The 23,397-nt window shown below is 45.8% G+C and overlaps 2 long non-coding RNA genes across 2 annotated transcripts in view; one reads left to right on the plus strand and one right to left on the minus strand.

Annotated features, from left to right (window-relative positions):
• LOC141569453 (uncharacterized) overlaps positions 1 to 23,397 on the plus strand; it is a 128,533-nt gene that overhangs the window by 101,979 nt on the left and 3,157 nt on the right. Inside the window, exons 2-5 of the long non-coding RNA XR_012493106.2 lie at positions 5,562 to 5,646; positions 14,681 to 14,858; positions 16,177 to 16,274; positions 23,192 to 23,376. This is a non-coding gene — a long non-coding RNA (uncharacterized LOC141569453). The remainder of the gene's footprint in view (positions 1 to 5,561; positions 5,647 to 14,680; positions 14,859 to 16,176; positions 16,275 to 23,191; positions 23,377 to 23,397) is intronic.
• Positions 512 to 23,207, minus strand: LOC141569454 (uncharacterized). The gene is made up of 2 exons (XR_012493107.2): positions 19,805 to 23,207; positions 512 to 930 (listed from the first exon to the last, which is right to left on the minus strand). It is a non-coding gene; the product is annotated as an uncharacterized LOC141569454 (long non-coding RNA).

Consider the following 23,397-nt stretch of genomic DNA (forward strand, 5'->3'; position numbering starts at 1 on the left):
ATGTTCCCAGCTCCCTGTTAAGCACTTTAAAATTATTACCCTATTTAGCTCAATTAGTAACGGGCAAACTAATACCACGTCAGTTCACTGATCTGTCACAACAAACGCAGGAGGTCAGACTGCTCTTGTCTCCATTTTATGGAAGAGGAATGTGAGACCCAGAGAAGGGGAGTCCTCCAGCCAGCAGGACTGGGGCTCCAATGCAGGACCAGTGAGCGCTTCTTCCCACCGTCGGTTGTATGTCCATGGGGACAGGCTGGCTGTGGGCTGTGGCTCAAACTTCGGACAATGGGGCCACTGACCCCCAAGAGGCAGCTTCTTCCTCGTAGGGGTGGTATAAACACTAAAAGGCCAAGAAAGGGGAAACTGAACACAGAGTTCGTGGACTAACGACAAACGTGTATCCCCAATGAGCAGAGAAAAGGGACTGGATTTCTATTCTTGATGTTAAACTTTGACATTAAACTTTGAAACTTGACCTTGTTAAATAACAAAAATTCAACTGGGTAAGTTTAAAGATCAAATTGGCTTTATTCAACAATTTCATGAAACAGGCAGTGTCCCATCTAGCAAATAGAATGGAGCTCCGCCGACCTATAGAAAAGGAAATGTTTTTAAAGGTAGTAAAGGGGCAGGAAAAAAGGAAATCAGTAGAATGCCTTGTTTCAGGCAAGGTCACCCTCCTGAGGAGAACAAACGGGACGTTGGGCGAATTGTTTCTCTCGTGTTGAGCAGATCATTCCGCTTTGAAGGCTACATCCCTGGGAAGCTGCACCTGCCGTTAGGTTACGTCTTTAATTTTGGTTTGCCAACGTCGGGCCTAGCACAGGTGCCTCCATTTTGGGCCTGTTGTCTCTCTTTTAACTGCTGACTGCAAAGTCCAAAGATCACCAAACATCAGTGTCCTCAAAACTGGGAACAGGAACATGGCTGGGGAATCCAATGGAATAAGTGTGAAAACAGGAAAACACGATGAAACAGTTGATGTTTTTAGTTTCTGTGTTCCTAGTTAGAGCAGACACAGTTCGGCACTAGATAATATGAACTTTTCTGAGGCCCAGGCCTGTATTTGCCTTTGCATTCGGTTGGTGCAAAAGTCATTGCGGTTTTTGCAATTATGTTTAACCTTTTAAACCGCAGTGACTTTTGCATCAATGTAATAACAAGGCTGTGGAGTTTTAACAAGGAATCGCAGAGCACAAATGATGTCAGCTCCCCGGCCCCCACATAATTTCACTCTTAAGGACTGAGTGGTTACCTTAAGGCAGGATAGTTTATGTACCACGTAATTACATAATGACTTTCCTTCTGTTCGTAACTATTTTAGGGCACCCCTGCTGATCTCCCTTCTCTCCTAAACCTTTGAGTAGGTGAGTGGACACCTGGGTTATTATCTCTCAAAATTAGACAACTTGTCCCTTCAAATGTATGATGTGGCTCTTGGCTCCAGAAAATCTGAAATTGTTAGATGTCCAGAAGTTCCATTCACCCTGAATGCCATGAAATATACATGACACCAGATAGGCAGACTTGAAAGCCTCCCTCCCTCCTGGATGTCAGGAGGGCAGTGTGACCTCTGTGCATCTCAGTCACGTGTCCGTCTGGGGGTGACCTTGAGACTTATCAGGATTCCATCAGGGTAATAACATTTCACACGTTACCCAAACCAGCTCCCTTTTTTCCAGATTCCCATGTTATTTTCGCAGCGTGGGGTAAGTAATGTTTTTATTTCCATTTTCTAGTTAGGAAACTAAGGATTAGAGAGACTAAATGACTCATTGGAAATCACACTGTGACAAAATAGTGGAGCTGGAATCAGAGTCCAGGTCTTGTCTGGAGAAGAGAAGAGGTCATCCTGGAAAAGCAGTTTGAGATTGTGATTATAAAATTTTGCAAAAAGTTACTGTAATGGAGGAGAGCAGATGAAGCAGCAATGTGGGAAAACTGAAATATATATACTCCTCATTTAAAGAAAATTTTAATACTCTTTATGGAACTTAAGTCACTTTGTAAACTTTGAAACATAAAAAATGCATTATGTATAATGCAGTTTGCTCATAAAATTATCCTGTTTGGTGTATTTAAAGACATGAGAACATAGGAAGAAGAAGAAGCATTTTGGGGAAATAATTTCTCTTTTTTTTTTTTTGGAGAAAAGTTAAAATATTTTTTGGGGGATATCATATTAAAAAGAGGTTTTCTATTTTTCCACCACGTTTGTAATCCTACTAGCAGCCATTCACCTTTCCGTTTATATGTTAACCTTCAGGAGCCCTCGAACTGACTCTCTGGGGTTCCCACCTCTGCCCAAGGGCCAGTACCCAGCGTCGCTGTCCCCTTCCCCTCTGCATTCCCTCCTTCTCTAGTTGTGAGGTACTTCGTGCCGCTGGCACCCGTGATTTTTCCTGTTCCTTTCTCAAGCCCCAGCCTTTCAACCAGCTTCCTATTCAGTGGCTCTTACTTGGTCCTGCCTCGTCATAATTAACTGATCCTTATGAGTAGTTAGTGGCTATGGGGGTTCATGGTGGCCATTGGGCATGGTATGTAGGTGACTTAGGATTTCTGGGATAGGCTGGGTGTGAGGTTCAGATCTGCCTGGGATGCGTGAGGCCTGGGAGCTGTCCCTTTACATCTGCTGCATAGAGTCCTCCTCTGGGGTTTCTGGTTTGACGAATGGAATATGGGTTTGAATGTCACTCCTAAGTGTCCAGTCCCACTGGTCCCAGATGAAGCCAGATTTTCAAAAGAGTTTGAGCCAAAGACTGAAAATAACCTAGAGATCCACAACAGGGATTGCTTAAATTATGATGCAGCCATAAAATGAGGTACTACACAGCTATTAAAATATCAAGATAGAGCTATGTCTACCATATATAGTACTCTCTCTAAGGAAGTTTAAACGACAAAGATACAATACAAAATAATGTGGAAATATGCCTCATTCACATAAAAAAGAGTAGAACTGGGATATATTTGCATATCTGCTTGCGCGTCCATAAAACATCTTTATGAGTTTTATAATACCCAAGAAACGATGACAGAAAGATGACCTAGAGGATTAAAGAGCAGGAGAGACTTAATTCTGACCAGACCTCCTTCTATAGTACTTATTGTTTATCATTTGCATGTATTGCCTTTTGATAGCTGGTTAACCAGATATATAGATATACAAATAGATAAATAAAAATCTAAAGTTAGTTTGATACATTGTATGCATTCAATAAGTACGTCATAAATTAATTAAATGAAAAAAAATTGCTGATTGCTCAAGTCACCACTGCATAAAGGATAGCGTGAATCTGAAAATATTTGTTTGCTCTGAGGAAGGAAAGTAAATGAACTTGCTGCCTCTCTGAACGTGTCAGCCATTTAGTCATTCCTATAACATCCATTACTGAGAACTTAATATGTTCCACTACTGACATGGACACGTGTTACAGAGACAAATAACACACAGCTGATGAGTCTGGATCTCACAGTGAATGAGAGAGGCAGACACTTTGACAAATCACTACAGTTCTGTGTAATAAATGCTCAACCCAAAGGTACTGGGTTGGGATTATTAGGGGTCTAGAGAAGATACTGAATAATTTCAGAGCTAGAAAGACTCATAAGGAGCTTGTAGTTCAATCCCTTGATGAAAAAAATTAAGGAAACAGACCTGACCAAGGTCACACAAGGATAAAGTGGCTGAATGAGGTGTAGGAGCCAAATATAAACTTTCAGTTCTGCTGTGTAACAAACATCCCCAAAGCTCAACAGCGTGTAGCAATAGGCATTTATTTAGCTCAGGTTCTGTGAGATGGCTGAGGGTGAGCCAGGGGTCGGCTGGGCTCTGCCCTGCTCTGTTTGCCTTTCATCTAGTGGGCTTCCCTGGGTATGCTCTTCTCCTGGCATGGCAGCGATGCAAGAAAGCAACGGAAAGCACAGCAGACCTCAGAAAGGATTGTCTCAGAATTGGCTCATGGTCACTTCTGCCTCATTCGATTGGCTGAAGAAAATCACATGGCTGAACCTGAATTAGAGGAATGGGAAATTATTTTCCACTCCGTTAGAGGAAGAAAATAAAAGCCATAAGGCATAAGATAGAAGGAGGGCGGAAGGATCAGGGTCAGCAGTACAGTCTGTCACGTGTATTTTAACTCATGTCTCTTGGTCCCAAGCCCACTGCAGTAGGCTGCCTCTTTGGAAAAAAGTTGCCAGTGTGGGGAGTCGAAATACCCTGGAGGGTAGAGGGCACGTGGATTTACTCTGGTATTGTCAAGAGGGAAAAGGGACCCTTACTACAAAGCTGACATTTATGACTTGATCTTTTCTCCTCTTCCAAAGCTGTTCCAACCCGCCTAGGATTCTACAGAGGTGTGCAAGAGCTAGAGGGGGTGGTGGCATGGGGTACCTGCTCCAGGCCCAGTTTCAAATTGAGAGGAGGGGGAAGGGAACAGAAGTATATTTAGGGATGAAGAAGAAGCAGTCACTCTCTCCCTTGTATAGCTTTCAACAGTGTAACCTTTTCAGTCATTTGTTCAAAGCTAATATAATACATGGATGTGATGCTGTGAAGAGTATGATGAGAGGTTGCTGGATGCGACACCTGTCAAGATGGCTCCTTGAGGCGCAAAGAAAGGCAAGAGCCAGTGCCTTTTTATAAGCTGCTGACCTGCCAACCAAAAGGTACAGGCTCAGGCCCCGCCCCCTGCCAGGCCCCGCCCCCGCTCCCTTCCTCCCTGGTTAGGACCGGCAGGCTGCATCTCCACCGGAGTGGGCAGGGAGAAGGGCTGGTAGGATGCTGGGTCGGTGTATTAGGAGAATAACGTGGGATGTTACTATCACAGAGTGGTAATGCCTGGTATTTCCTGGAGGCAAGACTTCTAAAAATTGGTAAACACTACAGCAAGACCTGAAGTATTTGTTATCACACAGTTTAACACCTAAATTGTATATATTGTTGCTGGGAAGAGGCAAATTTGTCTGGTGGGTGTTGAGGAGGTTGTTTTCAGGATAACGGGGTTGCAAAGACATTCTGAGATGATTCACTGAGTCACTGATAATAAGGCACAGAGAGGAGAGAGATGAAAATAATAACAGTAGCTGCCCACATGTGAAACATGCATTACGTGCTGGGTGTTGCTACCCCGGTCCAGTGGGGACAGGCACGTGACCTGATATCAACCATTCAGGTTCTTTCCTGGAACTTGGACTCTTGAGTGAAGTGACACAAAGACTGGGAACCATGGAGGTTTGTTTCATCCACTGTTGGCACCTAGTGAGACCCTTCGATGGTTAATTTTATGTGTCAATGTGATGGGACCACCGGGTGCCCAAGCACTCAGTCAGACATTATTCTGAGTGTGTCTGTGGGAGTGCTTCTGGATGCGATTCACACTGGAATGGGTAGATGAGTAAAGCGGATGGCCCTCCTCAGTGTGGGCAGGTTTCAGCCAATCCATTGGCGTCCTGAGGCTGAGGGAGAATTTGATCTCTGTGCCTGGCTGTTTTCACGCTGGGACATTGGTCTTCTGCATTGTGGTGGGACTTACACCATGGGTCTTCTTCATTCTCAGGCCCTCAGATCCAGACTGGAACTACACCACCAGCTTTCCTGGTCTCCAGTGTGCAGACAGCAGACTTCTCAGCCTCCATAATTCTGTGAGTTGATTCCTTATAATAAATCTCTTGATTGATTGATACATGGATAGATGTAGATGGATAGATGGATAGATGGATGGATGGATGGATATATAGCCGACCGAGTAGTTCTGTTTCTCTGGAGAACCCTGAGTTATATATACCCAGGTCTTTTGGAGATGCTCAGATACTTTGTTTTGTGTGTTCCCTTCTCGCCTCGAAGCTACTCTATGTTTTTTAAATTAATTCCTTTTTGCTTACGTGAATCAGAACCAGATTCTTTTACTTGTGAGCAAAGAATCATAGCTGATATGTTAACACTAGGAGATTGGTAAATACTATTCCTCTTGAAAGGTAAAGACAAACAAATGAAAAAACCAGCAACCCTGCAATTCATAGAGATGAAATTATGTCCCACAGCTCTGCGTGGCAGTCGGGATTTGAACCCAGTCTGCCCAATCAAAAGACTTGTGCCCTTTCGCGTTTTTCCTTTGGGGTTGCCGATCAGAAGGCTGGAAACTAGGCTGGGGTCCTGGAAGTGGCTCTTCACCAACCCTTTAGCTACAGAAACTCCCAGAGGAAGCTGAGCTGGCTCAGTGTGAGCAAGGAAGGTCCTAAGAGGTCAGAGATTCACAGATCAAAGGGTGTCAGTCCTGATTCAGAGCCAAGTGCCAGATTTGGGGTCTGGCACTAAATGGGGGTTCTGCCTCCTGAGGGACATAGGGGACACAGTGTGTGCGATGGATGTGTTCTGGGTGCAGACTTTATGACAGGACATGGCCAGCTTGGCTCCTGGCCATGAAACTGATCGCATTTCATTTCCAGAAGGGTGTTTGGTACTCATGGAAGGACAACGAGAGACAGCATTTTGAAACCCTTACTTTGTGCTAGACACTGTCCTAAATGTTTCCCGTGGATTATCTCCTTCAGTTGTCACATCAGTATTATCCCCATTTAGAAAGAAGGAAACAGAACATTAAGTGACCTCCCTGTGGTCTCAGAGTTGACCTTGAACCTAACTGATATGATCCCAGAGTGCACGCTTGTGAGCAAACATGGCAGGACCGTCCTGGGGTCCTGAGATGGCCCATCTGCCAGGAGACACCTCTCCTGTACCCTGTGTCACAGTGTGGCCCACACACAGACTGGTTGGAAGCTTCCCAGACTTTTTTGACCTCGTGGCCTCTCCATGACATGGCAGTTGAACAACTTTTCAGGCCAGGTTTGATGTAAAGGGAGAAGATTTCACAAAGATTGTAGAGCTCCAGAATTACAGTAATGGCTCAGGTTTTCCCCCCACTCCTGCCAGTTTTGCCCGCCCTCGAAACACAGCGGAGGTGAGTAGGTAGAGGGAATCTCCTCGGGAGGGGCAGCTGTTGTTTATTTCTCCTCCGACCTCAGCGGCTCCATCTCAGCCATGGATGGTCAAAGTAGGCGTTGGCTAGCATCCCTGGCACCCGTGCTAAGCTTCATAAACCATACTGTCTAGGTTTGGTATGAGGCAGGCATTCCCTACTGACCCACCGACAGGCACTGGGGGGGGGGCTGCAGGTCTCAGGTCAATCTGTGCCCACTTGCTTGATCCTTCCAGGCGTCCCCACTATAGCATCACCACTTGTGTCCTTCAGCGTTGACTAATTTGCGGGTGGGGGTGGCTGAACTCGGTTTTAAGACACTCAGCCTGTTTGAGGCCATTCCCATCCATACGAGGAGGAAGAGGAGACTGTACTACTCAGCTGGCAACATGGTCATGAGAATTAAAGGCGAGGATATTTGTGATGCACTAATGTAATTGCTCAGACCTATGCGATACGTAGACATATACAGTATATAGTCACAGTTCTGTCATGTTATTTAGCAAGCCTTTGGTGAGCATCTGTGATCCTTCCGTTGTTGTATCAGGTACTCTAAAGACAATCGTATTTGATTATGACACATCCCTAAGATATAATTCCTGTTAGTATCCCCATTTCATAGCTTGACAATTCTAAAAGGTTAAGTGCTTGCTCAAGATCGCTGTAGCTGTTCATTGCTGGAGATTGTTACTGTTGTGAGTGTTATTATTTTTGTCATATGGAGCCCAGCTCTCCAACAAGTCACAGATCCCATCTATGGATTGCACACGTCTTCACGTGAACACAACCAGGGGTTCTCAGACAGACACTTGCATACGCAAGGAAACACATACGTTGTACAGTAACTAGTTCCCTGAGTGACAGACTCCCCCTTCCCCCTGTACTATGAAAATGTCCTTCTTCTTTGTACTGGTCCCGTCCGTGCTCCCCGGATCTAGTGGATTAATGCTAACAACGCTTTTATTGCAATACCTTCCCCAGGGCGGCTGCATCTGCACTGTGGACACCACAGTGTGAAAGCTGCCAGAATCATTTGCTCTTAGGGGAACTTCAGGCCTGTGGTAGAAAGAGAAGTGAGAGAATCCTAGGAAACGGTCATTCATTCGTTCACTCATTCATTCGTGCAGTTATATGTTCTCGATGACCAGCTGTGTGCCACACGTAGCCAGGCTCTAGGGCGAAAGCCATGAAAGAGACGTGATCCCTGAGCTCAGATGTTCAAACATGCTGCTCCTACCCTTACCCGTGCCCTCCAATGCCACCTTTGGATGAACAGAGACAGTCACCCTCTGGGGATCGTAGTTCCATGTAGAATCCTCATTGTGGATTCCCGGAATCCTGGAGTTTGGCTATCCAGTATGGCAGCCACTGGCCACTTGGGCCATTTACGTTTGAATTTAAATGCATTACAATTAAATAAGGTTAAAAATTCAGCTACCTCCAACTGGCAAATGGTTACCATCTTGGGTGGCACAGATCACAGCAGAGAGTTTGTGAACAGAGCCAGAGTAGGATATCAAAGAGTGAAGATAGTTTAGAGACGTTCAGATTGCACCCTCTTTGTACACATGGTGAAACTGAGGCTCAGAGCCGGGTGGCCAGAGAATGAGGCGAGTTAGTCCAGCTATAACAGGAATCTTTCAGTGTCTTGGCCAAAGAGTCCCCCACCCCCAGCCCTGCCCAGCCAGCTTGTCAGCCTCCCCTCCACAAATCCAGCCTGAGAAGTCGTCGACTTCAGATTGGACGTTGCTATGCTTGTTGCAGGGGTGTGATGTGGTCTCAGAAGAGGGGACCCTGCTATCTCCCCACGAGGCTGTGTGCGTCGATACTTGCAAAGCCACCACCACGAGGAAAGCTTTCCTTTATGGGCGGTGAACACGCCATGCATTATCTCTTTTAAACCGCCCCCCCTCACCTCAGTAACCCAAAGAGTTTGGTGTCATTATTACAGAAAAGGAAACCAGGGCTCAGAAAGATAAGCAACTGGCCCCGGGTCCCCCAGCCACAAGCAGAGGAGGCTGGACTGAAATGTGGCCTCTTGCCCTCAGAGCCCAGGGCTGTTTGGCCTCCATTCTAACCTATCATTTCATTTTAAAGCTTCACTGTAACAGGATAAGAAACTATTATAATTGCAGATTTTTCTGTTTCCTGGCCTTGCTTCAAATTCAAATATCAAAACAAGTAGAAAACCAAAGTTTAAACAAGAACCATCCCCACTGGAAAAGCCACCCGGTTCTATTCCTGGCCCGGTTTTTATCAGTTCTGTGCACATCTCTGCAGCACGGTCCCAGGAAACCTTTCCACAGGGCCTGGAAGGGCCCAGAAGGAGCCGTAGCTGAGCATACTGCTCAGAGACCAGGCCTCCTGCCGGAAACTCAGGACTGCACCTCAGGGATGGCACATCTCAGATGGGAGAGTCAGCCTCCCCCCGAACACACACACGCACTCACACACACACACACCACACACTCAGACTCACACACCACATACACTCACATACACACTCACACACACACCCCCACACCACACTCACACCACACACCATACGTGCACACACTCACGCACGCACACACACGCACACTCACACCCTACGTACACACTCCCAGCCCTTCCCGGAAGCCAGGGAAGGAGAACAAATGACGGAAGGCTCACTGGAAGTTGGGCTCTTTCCAGCTCCAGCCTCAGCTGTGCCATTTCCAATCTGTCATGCGAGGAGGAGAGTCAGCTCTATTATTGCGCGATAAAGCGTTGTCATCTCTTATTCATGTTGGGTTTACCTCTTCGTGTCACTTTGACAACTAAAATATTTGTTTGAGAGTTCTCCCAACAGGTCTCTGAGGGCAACAGAAATGCAGCTGGCTGGGGAGTTTTCTCGCCAAACCGTTGAGTCTGTTTTCCAAGAATGAATATGGTGAAATGAGTCCACGGGGGCTGCCTGAGTCCTCGCGAGCGCGTACGGCTGAGGGCACGGACTGGACCTGTAGCTTGTAGAGCTTGGCATGTCAGCCCAGGAATCTGGACTTGACTTAGGAAGTGACGGGGGGAGGAGGGGCTGGTGGAATTTACACATTCATCTAGAATAGTGGTTCTCACCCAGGGGCAGTGTTGCCCTCCCCCCAGAGAACATTTGGAAATGTCTGGAGGCATTTTGGGTTCTCATAATAGCGGGGAGCACGTATTGCTGGTATATAGGAGGAGAGGCCAGGGAGGCTGTTGAATGTCCTACAATGTATGTGACAGCCTCTCTCCACAAGAGAGAATTGACACAATATCCATCAGTGGTGCAGATGTTGGAAAAGCTGTTGTCATCTCCAGGTTACAGGTGAGGGACGGAAGTACAGTGCAGAGAGGTTAAGTAACTTGCCCAACGTCACCCAGCTAGCAGGCAGAGCCAGCCAGGGAGAGAAGGCAGTCAGACCCCAGAGTCTGCACTCTTCACCCAGATTTCCTTTGGGGGAACTCTCACTGTGCAGGGTCCTGAGGAGCCCCCAGTGAGAATCCTCTGACATAACCCCCACCAGGCCAGCCAGACTCTGTCTTAGAAGGCTGACTCTCTGATGATAGAAATCTAGAAAAATTAAACAGAAATGGGTGAGACCGATCCCTTCAAGCAGAAGTTGCAAGACTCCCTGGCATCTAGGCTCCTAGCGTTACCGTGGGTCCCACTTTCCTGTCCATCCTCCAAGCTGCCTCTTTTCTCACCAGCAAACTCTCCTTTTGGCTCATGATGGTCATTGTTCGTTTCTGTTGTTTGCATCCAGAGAAATCCGGTACAGAAAAGATCTAGGACGGGGATTCTGGACCTCCGGGGCCCAGCTCACCTCGGAAAGCAGCTAGGGAGTCAGTCTGGGGAGCAGGGAAGGCTGGAAGGTGTGGAGTCAGGCCTGAGGCCCGGCTGAGGGAAGGGAAGGAGGAGTGAAAAGGAACCATTGTCAGGCTTCTGCAGTAAGTACCCGGAAAACAGACGGCGGGCGGGCTCCGGAAGTGCAGGGGCTGCATCAGGCTGCCTAGATTTCAACCTTGGCTCGGTCTTAGGAGCTCTGTGACTTTGAACAAGTTATTTAACGTCTCTGGACCAGTTTTCTCTTCTTGACCAGGGTGTATATTAATATCCGCTTTGTGGAGTTGATGGGCGGATGAGTTAACAGTATCTCATCACTTCTGTGTGTGCATGGCCCACATTTTGTCATCTCCGAAAACTGGAATGTGGTTTACAATGGATGGTATATCATAGATTATTGGATAGAGGGATTTTTTTTCTTAGTGGTGCATAAGAGTGTAAGTTATTGATGTGGTCTTCATTCAGTGATTCGGTACGCCTATGTCATAGGGTTTAAATACTTAGGAATTGTTCCTATTTATATCACCAGCTCCTAGCACATCATAAGCACTAGGAAAGTGTGGGCTCAGAGAAGAGGCCTCATGAGTTGTAGCGGCCTGTGAACACCTGAACCCAGTAAAGACCAGGGAGAGGTCGCGTTCCAGCCTCCCTTCCTGGGGAGAGAGAGCAACACAAACCCACAAGCACGATCCTCTCGACGGGAAGAAATGATGAAACTCCGGTTGCAATAAATCACTCCGAACAGGTTCACTGTGATTTCAGAGAACGTTCACAATCACGTTTCTTCTTTGTTCCACAATTTGCACGACAAGACCACTCACCCTTTGTCCACCTCAGCTTCCTGGCCCATCAACAAGCCGTCCAGGATGTGGGCAGTGACCAGGGACTCAGTGATTGCCTCACACCCAGGCTTTGCCTGACCAGCGATAAGCCCTTTCCAAATGCCGTCACTCATCTTCAGCGTGGCCACGAGAGTGGACATTTGCCGCTTTCTGGCATTGTCCTTGCCATTGTTCAGACCACAGTGCTTTTTATCAGATTTTACTTACTCTGCCCTACAGATACCATCGTAAGTGGGCATGCAGTTCCTCTGGGCTTTTGCTTTTTTAATTTAATCAATATTCCCTTATGTTACTAATAGATAGCTGATCAGGGAGGGGGGAAATTTAGCCCGATTATTAAGAAAGCAAGTGCTGGCATGCAACTGCCTGGGTTCACATCTTTAGTCCTAAATACGTGACGTTCCTCCATAGGAAAGCTGTATAACTGCCTTCAGCCTCAGTGACCTCGTCCGTAAAAGAGAATGACAGAGCCACCAGTATGATGTAGCAGGCGCCACCCAATGCAGTTAACATGAAATAACTTATTTCATCCTCACAACCATTTGGAGATGGGTGACCCCATTTTACAGATGAGGACAGGATACTTCACGAGGTGACGTAACTTGCCCAGGTGCACAGCTAGACAGTAGCAGACGACTGAGTTGCACCCTAAACCTGGTAGGAATGCCTCCCTGAGGGCACGAGTGGTCAGATCCAATGAGATCACAGGTGTGACACGTATAACTCACAGTGACCCTGGGAAGGAGGAATTATTATTACCCTTCTGCTGAAGGCAGGAGCGAGGTTCAGAGAGGTTTTCTTCTTGACAGATGACCGTGTACTGGGCACTGTTGTAGGCAGCTGCTGCGCTAGACGTGATTTGCCCCAGGGCTTACTGCTGCTGAGTGGACAGGCCTCCCGGACTCCAGCATCTCCTGTCTCCATAATACCCACTGTTCCAACACCAGGTTCTATCTGACAAGGGTACATAGATCGTTTCAAGGGGACCACGCAAGGCTGGGTCCACTTGTCCCTGGTACCTCCACGTGGGCTACAAGGAAAGGCATTGTCCCCAGCTTTCAGTGAACTGATCCTAAGATGCGAGTGAGCAGGGAGCTTGGTGATCACGTAGGTCCAGCCTTCTCTTCTCAGGAGGTGGGAAGCTGGGACACCTGCCCCGGGGGCGCAGCTCTTTAGCAGACCGGAGAAAACCCCACGGCTTCTGGCGCCCAGCCAAAACATGCTGCTTTGCCAGCCTCTCAACACAAATTAGAGGGTTGCAAACCGCACAGAAGAGCTTCCATTCAAGTCCTTTAATATATAGTTTATTTGGGCATTTTAAAAGTTATATCCATTTGCTAAAGAAAATTGGGAAACTACGGAAATGGAAAAAGTTGTGACCAAAAAGAAATACTCCTGCTTCCCACCACCCAGAGAGCCGTAGATAACTTGGCATGTTTCCTTCTAGGCCTTTCCCTACGCGTAGCTTTTTGTTTTTAGTTTTTATATACTTGTGAATGCACTGTGCATACAATTTGTTGCCAGCCTTCCCACTTAAATTATAAATATTTTCCATGTTACTACAGACGCTTCATAAACACTTTTTTTCCCCCAATAATAAAATGCAACAGTCCGCTCCCATATTCCTCCCCGCGTAGACACACGGATTGAGATCCGCTCAGGAACCACTTTCACCATTTAAAGTTCTTCTGACTGCACCTCGAAACGGCTAAATATTATGTGACTTCTGGGTTTCTCCACTTTGGGCATTACCTGTTGATTTCCTGCTATGATGGATGAGAACAGAGTGTGTTTCTACCCCCAATTATAGAGACGCCTTCCCTCTCCCTCTTTTCCTAATAGTTATGCCTCTTCTTTTAAAAAAATTCTTTCTTGGTGTCCATTGTACTTACAAATAACATATCTAAACCTAACTTTCTTTTTCTATTCATTACACTGGGTCTTTTAATTCAGTGTTTTGTAAAACAAGGATCTTTTTCTCTTCCCTGACATTTCTCAAATTGTTTACTATAGTTTTAATTTGTCGTAATGTTTATATTCTCTCCTGAATCCATAACTAAGACATTAATCGCTTCTCTTTAGCTTGATTCTGGAACTAGAAAACTAATGAACATTTTCATTACTATGCAGGATGGGAATCTGTTCATGACTGTGTAACAGTCCACATTAGGTTGTGCTACCATGTCCCTGACTATTACCAATATTTAGGTTGGATTTAAAGAGTTTTTTCCTAATTATTTGCTATTATAACTTACACTGTGATGAAAATATTCGATTTTTTTATGTCTTCATTTGCTTCTCTGATTTCTTTAGGAAATATACCCAATAGCGGCCAGTAAGGCACCCCGTATGTTGTGGATTCTTAGTATTTGTCAAAGTAATAAATGAAGTGTGGCAAGTCTGAATAGTTTTAAGGCTTTTGAAAATTTTGCGAAACTGCTTTCCAGGAAGTATTCTGAATATTCACCATTCAATGTCTGTGAAATCCATGATTGAGTGTGGGGTTGGGAGAAATAATTTATATTTGCTCATGTAGAGGGAATAAAGTGACACTGTAAGGGCTAGAGCAGGGCTAAGCAAACCATGGTCAAATTCAGCACACCACCTGTTTTTGTAAATAAAGTTTTATTAGAATACAGCCATGGCCATTTGTTTGTAAATTGTCAATCACTGCTACAGCCGCTCAGTTGAGTGTTTGTAACAAAAACCGTATGACCCATGAGACCTATTTACAATGCGGCCATTTAGAGAAACTAGCAGATCTTCCTAGAAGATCTGGAAGAAAGAGCCGAAGGTTGGCAAACACAGGTGTCAGACGTTGAGGGAGTGGCTCCTTTTTATGCCTCTTCCTGAGCATCCTTCCTAAAAGCCACTGTGTGCACACTTACTGCAGGTGAAAAATAACAACCAGTTGTAGACTTTTACTGCGGTGCAAGCAGGTGAAGGACTTTGCATATTATGAACTCATGTAATTTTCACCACAATCTGTGACATAGTTACTGTTGTCATTTTTCTAGATGAGCAAACTGACATCAGGTAACTTGCCCACGATCATGACTCTGGTCACGGAGAGAGGGGCATCACGCCCGGTAGGCGGACTTCAGAGCCGGTGCTGCTAAAGCCACATCATACCACCCCATAGAGAAACGAGAGGAGAAGGGACCAAGGAGAGCAGTCTTCAGACTTAAAAGTGAAGTAAGTACCGATTTTCTGAAGTGGATATTTTCTGTGCTCCCAGCTCCCTGTCACCTAACTTGTTCGCTGCCCTAATCCAGTGAGGCTGTCTTCCAGTGACACTGCTTAAACAATGTGACTGGGTTCAGAGCAGATGCATGCTGGACTTCCTGGGGGGATCACTTCATAAATTATGTAAATATCTAGCCCCCCAAAAAAATAAAAGCCTACAAGGCGCCTGATCTGAGCTGGGCCAATCAGAGTCCATTTCCTCCCAGGAAGTGTGAGGAAGAGAAAGCCAGTCTCTTCGTGGGCATAACACATGTATTTATAGAACCTATTTAGCATTGCCAGATAAAACACACGGTTCCCACTGAGATTTAAGTTTCTGATAAACAATGAAGAATTTTTTAGTGTAAGTATGTCCAAATATTGCATAGGATACAGACTAAAAAAAATTCTTCATTTTTTTTAAAATCTGGAATTCAAATTGAATGTCATACTTACACAAATACAGTATAGACACATAATACATAATATACAATATATATAGTATATAACACATACTATATAAAAACATGATTTTTTTTTTTTTTTTTTTTTTGCTAAATTTGATGGCCCTATGAATACCCTTGTTTTGGAGAAAGTCCACATACAGAGCAGGAAAGATCCAGCAGACACACAGAACTGGAGATAAGAGAGAGGAAGCATGACCCAGACCCTGACTTGGTCCCTTCCTGCATTCTCATCCTTCCGTTCCACATGGGCTCCCTCCATTTACAACCAAAAGCACACTTAGAGGAGAACCGTTCCATAGAAAATGTGAAGGTTGAAGTGTAAAATCAATGCCACTAGTTATAATGCAGTGCAGAATATAGACCCCAAGTTCAAATTCATCTCTCCTTGTTTGCTAGAATTCTATTTCTGACACGCCGTTCCACAAAGTGGTGTTTCTTTCATTTTCACCTTATTGAGTTAGAATACCACTATGAAACAAACATGCCTGTAGGAACGCTAACATGAAAATCAAGAGAGCAATTCTCGGGGTGGAGAGGGCAGGATAAGGCTGGGAAGACACACAAAGGACTTCAATCAGATTTACAGTGTTTGATTTCTTAAATGATGTGATAAATACCTGGATGTTGGCTCAATTTTTCTTTATACACGTTTTCTGTCCTAAATATTCCATAGTAGAAAAATCAAACTTGATTTGTTTAAAGCCTGGCTGCAGTTCTTGGACTCAGTTACGTAACTGTCTAAGCACAGGTTGGGTGGGAAAGCTCCGAAATCCCTTTGCCCTCTATTTGAGATTTAAAATACAAAACTTGTGTTTTTCAAGAGTTGGCCTGGAGGTCCCAGGAGGGTGGTCAGGACCCGTTTGGAATCTTCACTTTCCCTGGACAAAGTTTCAGCACCGAGAACAGCGCCTGTCAAACAGTAAGTGTTCATTCAATGTGTATATTGAGTAAGTGGATTCAAGAACAGTAAATTCACAACTCTGTACCCTGTTTTGTGTTGTTTCCTGTACCTCTTCCCACATACGTTGTCCCCCAGTATCTGTTTATGCTGGGAGTGGGACCGGATTGGCAAAAGGGAATGTGAAAGAGCTATTGTCTTTTGGATTCTTAGGAGAGATCTTTGATCCAAGAGGAGTGTCTGAGACCTACGCCCAGGGGACAATGTATGGCTGACATTGTCTCTGCCACTCTTCCTGCCTGAATGGTCTACCTTGAATAATGTCCCCCGGGGCCACTTGGCGCTATGGTTACAGGGGATGGAGAAGGGCCACAGGTCATTATGGTGGGTGCCAGTCTCTGGTCCTGACATTCCACCTTAGAAGTCAGTGTCATCTGAAATTTCTATGGTGCTTTTCCTTCCCAACCTCACTTACAAGCACCAGAACAAGATTCTCCCCAAGAGGATGGGTCCGGAGCAAAGATTGCTTTGATGACTATAATAGAACAGTTCGTACAATGTGCTGCTTTGGGTTAGAAAGTCCCAGAACATTTTATTCCCTTTCTTCCTTGTCCTATTATTCATGTGGTGCCTCAAAATTATTTTTCTGAGAGGATCTGAGCATCCCAGATGCTCTTTGAATGTCATGAAGGAGCAGGCGAACAATGGGCCGTCGATGTGGCACGAGGCAGAACCAGAAGGCAGGTTTCCCCGGGCCTGTGACACGTGCATCCGGGATCAATACAGTGAGCTTCGCGAAAGCAAGTTCATTTTATTTACAGTGAAATGCAGCTCGAATTGCTGCCAAGTCTATTAATCATCCTCACCTAATCATGGAAAGAAGCCTGTCTAAATTTTCCTGAAAATCCCCCCTCAGGTGGATGAAAGGGATGGGCTTTTTTGAAAGGTAAAGCATGTAGCCGTCACTTTCACAAAGCGGCACAGCCCGCCTACTGTTCCTCGGCTCTCTGTTAAAGGTGTCGAAACAGCATATCAATTCTTGTAAAGAGAAAGAGCAGAAACAAAGATCATGGACAAATGGAATAAAGACTCAGGGGGTTGTGACATTAGAGCTATAATTCTAACCGGCTTTGGAAAGAACTTCTGTCTAATTAGTCATTGGAATCAGGTATCTATGGGAATACATGGTAAGCTTGGAATAGACACCCAGTTAATCCCAGCTGTCGTCAGCATAATGGGTGGCATCAGGCTCCACGCCTTTTAGGCCCCATTATGGCAAGGACAAAACAGGCAGCTGTCCCATGCTGGTCCTGGGACAGAAGGCACATCCCTTTCTGCACCGTGAGGTCCCTGTGATAGCTCATCCCTGGAAATGAGCGTCCTTAAAGTCCCAGCTATGAGCCAAAGGAAAGCAACAGCACAAAACAGGCAGAGCCCGTGAAAGGCCACTCCATTCTGGAATGTGTGACAATTACAACAAATTCCATTTAAACAAGTAATTACTACGTGCAAGCAGTGAGGTAAGTCCTGTGCATCTGTTAGATTATGGAATCCTTATAACACTCTGGTGTACAGGAGCGATTATTCTCACTTTATAGACAATAAAACTGAGCTTTGCAGCAGTGAAATGACTTGTTCAAGTTTGCACAGATGGAGCTGGGATTCCAACCCAAGCCAGCCTGACTGCGAAGTCTCTGAGGTATTTATTTCTTAATACCATGGAACCGTGTTTGTAATATGTTAAATGAAATAGGATAAAACTTCTGCATGCAGTGTAATTATCTCACTGATATTTATTGAGTGCCTACTATGAGCGAGGCACTGGCATATAGACGTACATATATACATACACGCATACATCCACAGAGGTCTGACAATTAAGTGCTCGAACTTGTTGCAATGATGTTGCTAACCTTTTTTTGATACCAGAGGGATTATTCATTATGAATTTGTACCAACTGGACAGTTAACCAAGTTTACTCTTTGGAAGTGCTGAAAAGGCTGCATGAAAAATTTAGACGACCTGACTTTTCGCCAACAATTCATGGCTCTGGCATCACGACAAGGCACAAGCTCACACAGCACTGCCTGTGAGGGAGTTTTTAGCCAGTAAACAAATACCTGTATTGGAACACCCTGCCTACTCATCTGATCTGGCCCCCAGTGACTTCTTTCTTTACCCAAAGATAAAGGAAATATTGAAAGGAAGACATTTTGATGACATTCAGGACATCCGGGGTAATACGACAGCTCTGATGACCATTCCAGAAAAAGAGCTCCAAAATGGCTTTGAAGGGTGGACTAGGCACTGGCGTCGGTGCATAGCTTCCCAAGGGGAGTACTTGGAAGCTGACCACAGTGATATTCAGCAATGAGGTATGGAGCACGTTTTCTAGGATGAGTTTGCAAACTTGTCAGACCTCATATATGTGTGTGTGTGTGTGTATTAGTTTTAAGATATATCTACACCTTTTTGGATGTTCTTCACTTCTAATGAATAGAATAAAGCAGAAGTGACACTGTGTGACTTAGGAGACTGGATGACAGAAAGCCCTCTGACTTCCTGGTCATTCTCTCGCTTTTGGGTTGCTTTGCTCTGGAGGAAGTTAGCTCCCCTATGGAGCATCCCTCTGGGGCAGCGCACATGGACAGGAGCTGAGGCCTCCAGCCAACAGCCTGTGCACGGGCCATCCGGGAAGTGGGTCGCCCAGCCCCACTCAGGGCTGCAATGACTCACCCTGGCACACATCTTGATTGCAATTTTTTGAGAAACCCTGAGCAGCTAAACTACTCTCACAACTCCGAAACTTGATACGTGTTTGTTCTTTTAAATCACTAAGCTTTGGGGTAATTTGTTACACAGCAGTAGATAACTAATACTGTCTGTGTGTGTGTGTGTGTGTGTGTGTGTGTGTGTGTGTGATACCAAATAGTGATCAAAGAAAGCTAAAGAACATCAGTGTGGAACATATCTGGGACCTGTTCCAAAGGCTCACTGCTTTGTACACTCCTCTTCCTGTGATCTCCATTTCAGTTTATGGCACATCCACCCACTTGTTCAAACAAACAACGACAACCAAAAAAAAAATCCAGTCACCCATGACTCCTCCTTGCATCTATTCCTCTCTTCCTATAGGTTTTGTCACCAAATCATGACAATTCCATTTCCTGTATCCTAAGTGTTCTTGATTCCCATCTTTTACCACCCTAGGCTATTCATTTGTTCAAAAACATTTTTTTGTGTGTGTGGCTCCTTCTTAGTGAACTCCTACTCATACATCAAAGCCCTGGAACTCTTCATTAATGCTAGATCCCCTCCACCAGCTATGTGCCTTGGATACACTTCCAGCTTTCCATTTTGCATTATTCTCCTTTCATCCCACTAGCCCACGAACTCCTGGAGGGTTGAGACTGTCTCATTCCTCTCAATCACCCCTGTATCGAACAAGGGCCTGGCAAGGTAGTGCTTTGAAAATATGACTGTGCTGATGACATAGTGCCGTGTAACAAGTGATTCCAAAACTTAGTGGTTCCAAACCACAAACACTTACCTCACAGTTTTGGAGGATCAGAAACCTGGTGTGATCTGGGTTGTGGCATTTGACTCAGGGTCCCTCCCAAGACTGCAGTCTTTACCCTAAAGACCGACCAGGGGACAGTCCACTTCCAGGCTCACTCACGTGACTTTTAGCAGCCCACAGCTCCTGGCTGCCATGTGGGCTGCTCCATGGCAGCAGCTGGATTCCATCAGCGAGAGCAAGGGAGAGAGTGAGAGGAGGAAGAGAAGGGTGAGCAAGACAAAAACCAGGGTCTTCGTAACCTAATCACAGTGGAGACAGCCCATCACTTTTACTGTGTATTTGTTAGAAGCAAGTCACCAGGCCAGCCCAGAGAGGTGGTTACACGTGGGCCTGCATACCCGGAGGCAGGGCTCCTCTGGAGACAACTTAGTAGCTGCCTACCTTGACTATCTGGACCTTGAACCTCAGAACAGTTCGAGCCTTAGGCATCCTTGACCTGGCCGTCTCTGAGAGCTGTCTTCAAGCCCTCCTGCTGTGTGCCCTTCCTGGAAAGCAGGAGCCCACTCTACTCCCTGGAAGTCAGTGAGTGGAGTCCTTCCCTGGACTCAGTTCACCCATCCCTTCACTCTGTATTTCAGCCCTGGGCGTGCCACGTAGCCTCACTCGGGCCTCAATTCCTCATCTGTAAAATGGGCTTAATAATAGAATTCGCTTCCTCAGGTGGCCATTAGGATTAAAAACGCCCATCAAACCTCTGAGCATAGTTCTCAAAACAGTGTGAACGCTCAATGAACAAAAGCAACCCTCTGGTGGTGGTATTGTTCTTCTTACCATTTTGTCCATGAAGGTCACGATGTCTAAAAGGCCACTTCTGTGTGGTGGCTGCTGAGAAGACACCACTCATAAAGATCTTCCACAAACTAGAAGTGAAAAACCCCAAGGAGGAAAGCATAGCAGCTCACTGGTGTACACGTGCGGATTCCCCAAGACAGAGGTTGGAAGTGGGGTAAGAATAAGATCCCCAAAACTAGTATGGACAGAAAGCAGGCTGGGGGGCAGACCTTTTGTACACTCCCCGTGTTAAAACAATATTCCAGTTGGTTTCCCCAAGCAACAAATACGGTTCTTGAAAAGTGAAGGATAACTCACTTTGCCGAGACACCAGGAATAGCATCCTTACGTACAGTCTGTGCAAAATTCAGTCCGGGAAGAGGAAGGGGACTGGCGTTTACTGATGACTGCTAACCCGCAGAGTGTTTGGAGTTCTTCCTGCATTCGATTATTCCCACCCAACCACGTCAGGGGGGGAGTTATTCTTACCCCACCCACTTTTAAAAGTGTGCTCAAATTCACATAGCAAAGTGAATCATTTTTAAGTGAATAATTCCGTGGCAATTTAATACCTTCACAGTGTTGTGTAGCCACCACCTCTCGCTCCAAAACATTGTTATCACTCTGAGGAAACCCTGTACCCATTAAGCAGTTATGTCCCATTCCCTCCCTACCCCACCGCCCCTGGCAACCACCAGTCCACAGCCTGTTACCGTGGATTTCTCTCTCCTGGGTATTTCATATAGATCATCCAGTATGTGACATTTGTGTCTGGTTTCTTTCACTAAATGTTTTCATAGAATATTTGAGGTGTATCCACGTTGTAGCATGTCTTTGTACTAGATTCCTTGTTATGGCTAAGGAATATTCTGTTGAGTGGATACAGTGCAGTTGATTTATTCATCCATCCTTTGATGGATGTTGGGGTCATTTCCACCTTTGGGGACTTGTGAACAATGCTGCCATGAATGTGTGTGCAAGTGTTTGAAAACCTGTTTCCAGTCCTTTGGGGCGTATTCCTAGGAGTGTAATGGCTGGGTCCTGTGGTAATTAACTTTCTGAGGAACTGCTTCATATTCTTTCTGCAGATGGAGGCAGTAACATGAATGCTTTAAAATGTTTTCCGTTTAGAGTAATCAGCCTTCTCAAACAGAATAGTCATTGCCATTTTCCGGGGGTCATTGTTCTATGAGGGAAGGCTTCCTGGAGGAGGAGGCAAGACTGACTAAAGGGAAACAAGTCACTCTGGGGGGATAGAGCAGAGCAAGCAGAGTTTAGATGCCAGAGCGATATGAGTATGAGACGAGGCAGGTGGGGTCGTCTGTTTGCAACAAAGGGCCTCTTATAAAGAACTCAGGTCAGAGGGTCTCCATGGTTTCCTCCTGGGGGATCTTGCTGCTAAAATCATTACTTACCTTTCCGAGTTAGAGAAGCTGATCTCTGTCGGGTTTAGTTTTAGTCAAAATTACTTATTCAGGACAGGCTTAGGGGCTCTGTCCATCTTACTCACACATGTACATAAGCTATGGGCTTTTTGGCTTTCTTACAAAATAGGTTAATCTCTTACCTGCTCACCTCAGTTCTGTGGGGAAGAAATGAGAGATGACACAGGTAGCTCGCCGGCTCTCTGGCGCCCCCATTCACAGTCATGACTCAGCTGGACCAAGAGACAAGACTTAGGTCCTTCAGTGTGATGCAAAGGGAGTGACTGGCCTACATCACGCCACCCCACTCTCTCAACTCGTCGCGGCTGTTCGGTATCCTTTAAAATCAGTGTGTTCTCCTCAATCCGGGCGCTGCAACCTCCCTGCAGTAGCAGAACTGCCACCATTCGCACCGTCAGCTCAGCTCCCACCTTGCGTCAGGCACGTTCCACGAACTAGCTTTTTAGCCTTCACAGTAACTCTGCGAGGTGGATGAGAGTTATCCTCATTTTACAGTGAGGAAAGTCAGGTTCAAGGAGAATAACTTTGGCAGAAGGAGGGTTTGAGCCCAAGTCTTGGCTGAATTTCGAAATCCACGCTCCTTCTCTGCAGTCTCCCCAGCTCCATTCACGGGGCTGTACGTTAGGTCTCTGTAACTCATGCGTCTTGCATAACTGAAACTTTGTAAATTTTGACAACATCTCCCCATTTCCCCCTCCTCCCAGAACCACCATTCTGCCCTCTGCTTCTGCAAGTTTGGTTATTTCAATAGCATTTGTGAAGGACAGAAAGGAGAGTTTGAGATAAAAAGGGAGAGGAAAGGAGGCATCACAGTGACTGCAGACAAAGAAAGCAAGCTGACCCAGGGGACAGAGAGAGATGGGGGGTATTAGGGAGCAGGGGAACAGGAAAGGGGGTGGAGATCACCACAAAGCTGGAAAGTGCCCCGTTTTGTGCCCTTGGCAGAACCCACATTTCTCCCAAATGAAACCTGGCCCCTTTGAACGATTTGCCCCTGGCTGGGGGCCAGTGGGGCGAGTAGAGACAGGAGACAGTGACACAGGCACATTGATTGATTTCAAATAGACTTCCCTGGGGGCACATTAGACGGATTTTCAGGATTCAGTTGAATTAACTCGTTCTTTAAATTAAATTCTTCCAGGACACCTCGGCTCCCCAACTGTCGCCCAGTTGTGTCTTAAAGCGGCCCTGATTCCCAGTTAATAGATGAGACCGCGAGTTGTCTGACTCTGCGTTTTGCCGACGGATCAGACTGGATGACAGAACAGGTCTGGGAGATGCAAGAAGGCGCACCTGTCTGGTTTTTCTCCAGGAGGGCCCACCGGGGTGAGCCAATTTGGGGGAAGG

The sequence above is a fragment of the Rhinolophus sinicus genome, chromosome 10 (assembly GCF_057876585.1).
Source record: "Rhinolophus sinicus isolate RSI-liver-muscle chromosome 10, RSI-T2T, whole genome shotgun sequence".
NCBI classification, from domain to species: domain Eukaryota; kingdom Metazoa; phylum Chordata; class Mammalia; order Chiroptera; family Rhinolophidae; genus Rhinolophus; species Rhinolophus sinicus.